The sequence below is a fragment of the Bombus bifarius genome, unplaced genomic scaffold (assembly GCF_011952205.1).
Source record: "Bombus bifarius isolate JDL3187 unplaced genomic scaffold, Bbif_JDL3187 scf7180000008239, whole genome shotgun sequence".
NCBI lineage: Eukaryota > Metazoa > Arthropoda > Insecta > Hymenoptera > Apidae > Bombus > Bombus bifarius.
The window spans coordinates 763598-771334 of record NW_022884533.1 but is presented as its reverse complement, the minus strand read 5'-3'; the positions used below and the strand labels follow the sequence as shown (position 1 = coordinate 771334).

Genomic DNA, 7737 nt, shown 5'->3' with positions numbered 1-7737 from the left:
GTTTCTTAAAACTGCGATAAAAAATTTCAACCGGAAATAAAATCAAATCATAGTTTTATGATACAAATTATATTTACTTCCTCACTCTTTTTAATATATCTCCGTATTAATTCATATAACAATATAATTACTATTTATTGCATTCGGATGTGTAATAATATAATTAAAAAGTTTTTACAGTAATTGTTTTTAAATAATATTAATTAAGTGGAAACATGATATTTGATTAATAACAATAAATCTATATTAATTAAATATATTGTTTAGATAAATCTTGTAATATTTAAACTTGTCAAGAATAACCATTTCAATAAATATAGTAGTACATTTAGTAATAGAGTTAGTAATACATTCAGTATATTCGAATTTCTTTACTTTATACAAAACGTGAATAAATATTTATAAATATGTATTAACTGGAAATAAATGGGAAGGAATGTATATTAAATCATTGTATATACTAGCATGTCTCCTAAAAGATTTATTTATGTTCTGTTTATTTAAAATTATAATAGGACAGTTCCATATCCTCCGTTGGTTCTACAATACTATTTTTCAAAGCAGTTAATAATGAAAATGAATTTTGAAGTTTCATGAATTATTTAAGAATAAAATTTGTTTAAACTTATATTCTTTATTGTAAACTTAGAACAATATAATGCCCCATTATTAGCTATATAACTAATTAGATTTCATTAAAATTATCATATATGTATATATATATATATATATGCTTTACTTTTTTATTATCATACAAATATATACAATATTATTATTTTAAATCAGTTCTTGCGCGTTTTAGTAATCGTTTTCACTTTTTATAATTTAAACGGAACGGATCACTTATTTAAAAATATACACAGTACACAAAAATGATAATTATTTACATACAATAATGTTTGAATAGGAATGACAATAAATAAAGATCGCTCATGATTTCATAAGAATAAATGTTCGCTGTTTAAGTATCTTACGCAACTACTATATGGTATTTTTATAGAGTTTCAAGTTTCAAGTACAAACAAGCGTATGCTTTAACTGTAATCCTTTTTAAAAATATATTTACAATCGGTATTACATCTCCAATAGTGTGTACGAATATCGTTTGAACGAAATCGTTTGACAAAAAAATAATTAACTCTTATAGTTTCATTGTATTAACTCTGTAGGTTTTATAATTTATAACTCTTTCATTCAAAACACGGACGTGATTTAACAACACTGTATAATACAACTACTTACTGCCTGAAAAATCGGTTAAAATATCCAGGATAATTCCTTAGATGAACGAATCTAGTAATTAGGTACCTTTGTAATTTTCATAATGTATATTAGGTACCTTTGTAATTTTCATAATGTATATGTTAATGTTCCCAATATCAGATTCAAATAAAGTATATCATATCGCAAGTGATACAAGATCACACAACGATAAGTTTCTAGTATTCATTCAAAATGAATGATATTTTTGTCGAGTAAAACCAATGTGATTTTCATTAATCTTAACGAGTTGCTTTTTTTTCTAATTTCAAGCAGCAGGGTTCTAATAATTTAATATGTTTGTATAACTTTATCAATGACTTCTGATACATTAATGAGTGGCACTACATTTGGAACTATTGTTTATCCATGTAGATTGTATCTTCGAAAATTACTTCTGAAGAATACATTTGATGAGTTTCCAATCATTTAAAAAAAAAAAATATACTAATAATGAGTGATGATTTACGCGCAACTTGAATCTCGCAACTTTCTCATAATATACTATATGATGTACATATACACTATCTTGTCATAATGATTGTGTATTTTAAATCTTCTTTTACATTACTCTAAATTAACACAAACACCTCTTCAGCTTTCGTTATAAATACTGTATTGTTTTTTAGAATTACATAAACTAAAAATTAATAATATAAACAAAATAAAAATGTAAACTGCCCGAAATAACGAAGAACACAGATAAACTAAAAAATTCATTATTATATAAAAATTCTTAAATAAATCGAATTCTTGGAAAGCTATCTAATTTATCTAGAAATGAAAAAGAATAAAAGCAAGTCTTTTGTGCAATAAGCAATGCAGTAATATTCATAATAAGCAACTCTTATTGTTGAAAATTATAGAAAGGCAAAAACACAACAAAACATAGATCAAATGTAAAATTGTCCACAGTTACCTGTTTGACAAATGTTTAAGAGGACCCAGACTTAGAATAGATGTAGCACCTCGCGCACCTAAATTGCTATATTAGATTTCGTGCAATCGTCTATTGTAATTATAGGTAACTAAAAATACCTGCCCGTTTGAACACTTAGTTGTGACAACGGGATGTAGCCTGTATACCAAGATTTGATAAACGATTCAACACATGGGAGATTTCAAATCTACGACCGGTAATGCTATAATTCTGCACCACCATTTTGTGCTACTGTGTCTACTTCTTTATGATACGCCTGTTTAAAGTGTTGTTAGCGCTTGAGCTGTTGGGTATTGGGCAGGACAAAGATTACACCTAGTACCAAACATTATTATTATATATATAATAGTATTATAATTATTATCTAGGATAATAATGTACCCTACATTATTGTTGAAAGTATACTTACTTGTGAAGTAATTTACTTGGTGCACGATGGGTAGCCATGTGTTGAGTTAGCATTTCCTGATTCTGGAAATTTTTATCACACACTTGACAAGTTAATAATGCTCTGTAACAATGAAGAATATTATATTATCAATAAATGTGGAAGAATCTTCCTTTAATTTATCTTACCGTATAGTCTTCAATGCCCAACTACTGGCATTTGTGGTGGGGCATCTTGCGTTAAATCTACGGTGGGAGGTCTCGAGGTCTTTTCCACTTCGTTCACAGCTGGTTTGTTTTGTTTATTGTGGAACAGCAAACTGACCCTGATCTTGCTGTTTTTTTGTGAACTAATAGCTGGTAGCGATAGAAATAGCAGAATTCAGAGTGAGCGTTGTAACATTTAAAAGGTTGCTGTGAAGATGTAGTTCCGTTGCTGGGAAGTATCTGCCGTTGTTTTGTTCACTTGATTTATTTTTATTTGTTGCTGGAGTAACAGTAATACCTCTGGCTGCCAGTACATTAGCCACAGCCTTTGCATCAGACTTCTTGCCCCCAGCACCTGATGTGTGCTCCTGCACTTGAGCTGAGCGAACTCCTTTAGATTAGTAAATATGTTCTTTTTATTCTTGTAATGCACCTCTTCCACGAATAGTTAAGTTTTCTTTCAGAACATATAATCAAACAAACATAAAAGTAAATTTAGAAAAACAAACATAGAAAAATGATAAAAATATAAAATCTTATTTCTAATATCGAAACTAATCTTAGAAGAGGTATTTAGAATTAAATACATAAATTACATACAATAAAATATACATTAAGGAAGAAATATATAATCAAGTGTTAAAAGTACCTGGTTGTCTAACACTAAGAGTTATGGAATCTGTAAGATGTATAGTGGAATCATTTCTATTTGTTTGCTGAGTTGTAGCACCTTGAACATTTTGTATAACAGGCAGACCGTCATTTCTTTTTTGCTGTGCAATAACATGACAATCTGCATCTTCATTTCTATCTGGTAATAAAACATCCATCCGTCGTTGTTTCATTGCAGAGTTATTCTGTTGCACTTGCATTGATTGTTGCATAGACGTTTCATACGTTGCCGGTGTTGATCCCGTTTGTGGAATCCTTGGTGCCCTGCAATACATACAATGCAAATTAAACTGCTTAATACTTTATTTGAAAGAGAATTCATCATGTTTCGTATCGTGTTTCATATCTTGTTAACTTTGATTAGAAACATATTACATGCTTTAACGATTATTTCATCAACAGTACTTGCCGACTATTTTGTGCAAGAGTCGGATACCTTCCACGTGAAATTTGCTGAGGCAATTGTGGATGCATTTTGTGGATATGGACCTGGCCCATACTGCGGTGATATAGGTGTGTGTAATGCATGCCCTGTGGACCAGAACTCTATACAACGGTGGTCTTCCTGATGGTTGTACAAAGTAATTTGGGCCAGGATCATTGTATTAGCACCTGGTGGAAGACTTGGAGGCATTTGGTGTTTGCGGAAGTGGCATACGTTGTACTTGTTGAGCTAGTGTTGAACAGGTGCGGGTAGTTGTTCAAAATTCACAGGTGATATTATTTGCTGCCCAGCACCAGCTACTGCGTTATAGGTGAATTTGTTTGATGAGGTGAAGTTAAAGGAGAATTCCTATTTATTTGTTGCGAGTTTGTTGTATTTGCAGATTCCATTGATACTGCATGAGGTGAATGTGTATTTAATTGCGAGATGCTTGGCTCAAATGGGGTGATTCAAATGAGGTGAACTCGTATTTAGATGAGGAGACAATTGGCTCACGCTCGGAGAAAGGGGTTCCGTGCATTTGAGCTTTATGCATGGAGATTCCAATAGTGAATGAAAAATAAGATTTATACATTCCGGAATATTGCATTGATAATGTCCAGCTTTGCTCCGATGCTCATCTAAATGAGCAATATCTTTAAACTTTTCGTTGCAAACGCGACAAGTACTAACGGTCTCACTTTTTCAAGCGAAACGTATTCGGTTTCCGAAGGTAAATTATTCGATAAGGTTTTCATTTTTGATTATGTCTTTGGTGCTCAATCAAATTTTGTAAAAGGGACCCAGCATTCTCAATATTATTATCACCCGCATTTTCTTCATTTTCTTTAGAATTCTCATTATTCTTATTCGATAAATTAGTTGACAAATGATTCCAATTAAAACCAGTTGTGCTTTCTGTTGATTCTTCAGGTTTATCTTCATCTTCAGAACACACTGTTGTACAATCTGCTGTATGGTTTGAAACGTAGAAGACTTTGAAATAATATTAATGGCTGGATTCTCTGCTAAATCATGTATCATGTTTGATTCATGTCCTCTATCATCATCCTCTTCAATGCCTGCATTATCAATTAATCGACTCATAGATCTACATCTAAAATGTTAAATAATGAGTTATAGTAAGGATATTTCTCATTCGAGGATTATTTTTAAATACACCATATTACCCGGATTGTTCACCAAGTTTCTTGAGATTTTCAATTGTTTCTCTACATGTTGCTTCCAATGCATCTGATTCTTCATGATCTTCTGTTTCAGAGAGTCTTTTATCCGAATTATCATATTGATCTGTATTTTTGTAGGTCATCAACATTTGATCTTCCTTTTCAGATGGATTTATACTTCCTTCACTTTCATTGACATCTATGGATGGTCTATCATTTTCTTCCAATGGATTATGTTCGTCAGCGTTGAATTTAATGCTTCCATATTCATCCTAATAATAATATTTTCCATAGAATTACATCAATTAACATTTTTCATATTTATAGTATACGTACCTGTTGTTCTACCATCACGTTTTCAAATGGCTGATTTAATCGAACTTTCTGTATCTTTTTCATGTCTTTGATCATTCTCTGTTGCGCCAGCCACGTCTCTGTGATTGTGATTTTCAGTTCCCAGATTAATGTTGCTTTTCACAACAGTAAAATCTTCCGATTTTGATGACTTTTTGAGTTTAAGTTTCAGAGGATCGTTGAAATTCTATTTTTTAACGTTAATTTCCCTAAAGAAGAACCTTCTTTTCTGTCTAGCCAATATGTATTGCTATTCTTTTTTCTTTGACACTTTTCAAAGTAACCCTTCTTAAAACTATACGTGGTCTTCCTAAATGTGTCTGAATGTGAGTACGTAATTGCTTTTTTGTTACAAATTGTTTTTTACAGACTTCACAGTTAAATAATGGAAATCGTAAGGAAAATATCGTACTTTGATTGTCTATGTGTTTATCTGAAAAAAGAAAACCCCAATAATTACAATACACTCATACAATAATTTTCTAATTGCATCTGTCAATCGCATTATTTTACGAAAAACGTTGTACTTGAAGACGAATATCTAAAAAAACAAAACTGGATGTGTCCAATCACCTTTTTAATTAAAAAGACCGAGAAAAGTAAGGGTTAAATAATTTTGCCGCGCTTTCATAGCTACTATCAACCAAGCAACGATATACTTCCGTTGGATATATCTGAGAACTATACGTCGATTATATTCAAACATGCTTTATTTCTAAAGGTTCACTTACTATCATCAACGCGTACTTCGTGTTACAACGATGTAAACAATCGATGCCGATGTATATGCAGCAACAGCAAGTGTTCACGCAAAATGGTTGCAACAGCAGACCACCTAACGCAAGCGAGATACTCCGTTTCGGCTTCTGCCGAGAATTGAAAACGGGATTCTCCAATCGATACTAGCTAAAGAACGAACACCATTGGTTCACTTCTATATTAGCGCAACGTTCCTGCCACGATATATCGTATCAAAACGCATTTCATTTGATATCATTGCGGACATACATAAATTGCTTTTTACCGGTCTTAAGAAGCTATAGCAATTCTTACGATAATGTTACTTATTAAAGTACATGATAATCAATGGGGATATTTTCAATTATACAAACGGGTTAAAAAGGTAATAAAATTACGTTTTACAAATTTTATCATCATAACTCTAGTTAAGGAAAGGATATCAGTTTGTGATTTATTGCAATTAAATAAAAAATGTAAAATTATACCAAATAATTTTGTTAACGGAACATCAATAACAAATGACAAAAACCTCCAAATTTATCCAATTATTATGCAGCACTAACAGAATCCTAACCTCTCTTCAAGAGTTTAGAATACAAATTTTCATTAATACCATTTACTTATAAAGTATAAATCCATAAAATTTGCTCAAAGTACACTTTAAAGTAAAAAAAAGTTTTATTAAATAAAAAACATAGTATTTTTATCCACATTTTTATAACAATGTTAAGATTTGGCTAAGAAATTTTGCAAAATAGGTTTGCAAAAAGACAACCATAAATTAGTAACACAGTATTAGAAACAAATAATCTTTTATAGCAATATCTTAAGTGAAATATATTGCTTTCTGCAAAAAGTGCATCTAATAGAATGAGGATATTCCACTAAAATGTTAATTTTCAAGAAAGTAATCTATAGAAACTAACCTACGTTTAATACTATTTCTTGTGTATACATTTATGTATATCATTTGTTTTATTTTTCACTCAATACTTTAGAAAAAAACATACCAAATTTTGCAAATCATCCACTGCATCGTCTTTACAAATTTTGCTTTAGGTCTGAAAATCTAAATTCCTCAAAGTCTTGATCCAATGAATTGCTCATTTCCACTCTGTAAATTAATCATTTATTTTCTCTATTATTGTATAGAATAATCGTTATTAAAGTTTTTTTAATAACAACATTACAATTATGGTTGATTATTATTGTATATCATACTTACAGGCATTGTTATTAACAACACAAATTGTCATGAAGTCATTAACAATGATCAATCTTGATTTAGATAATTATTTACTGGCAACTAAATACGTCGATAATATTTATAAATCAACAAAATCCATATATTCTAATTTGCAGTAATAAACAGTTCACAGAATTCTTAATCGCTGAGAAAATTAATCAGATTGTCATAAAAATGATTCCTACCAAAATTTATTTTTATTTAAACTTATTGAGAGATGTTCGTTAATGTTTATGATTATATTTGAAGATATAAATGGTAATAAAGTCAATTCAACACGAGATAAACTTTCAACGTGTGTCAAATAAGTATTTTGTTA

General features: G+C 30.4%; 1 long non-coding RNA gene and 1 pseudogene across 1 annotated transcript; both read right to left on the bottom strand.

The window, feature by feature from the left end:
• Nucleotides 1-721: 721 nt before the first annotated feature.
• LOC117211498 lies at nt 722-1914 on the bottom strand. Its single transcript, XR_004488263.1, has 2 exons — nt 1340-1914; nt 722-1308 (listed from the first exon to the last, which is right to left on the bottom strand). It is a non-coding gene; the product is annotated as an uncharacterized LOC117211498 (long non-coding RNA).
• Nucleotides 1915-2175: 261 nt separating this feature from the next.
• On the bottom strand, nt 2176-7285 carry LOC117211497 (annotated as a pseudogene).
• Between the last annotated feature and the right edge of the window lie 452 nt (nt 7286-7737).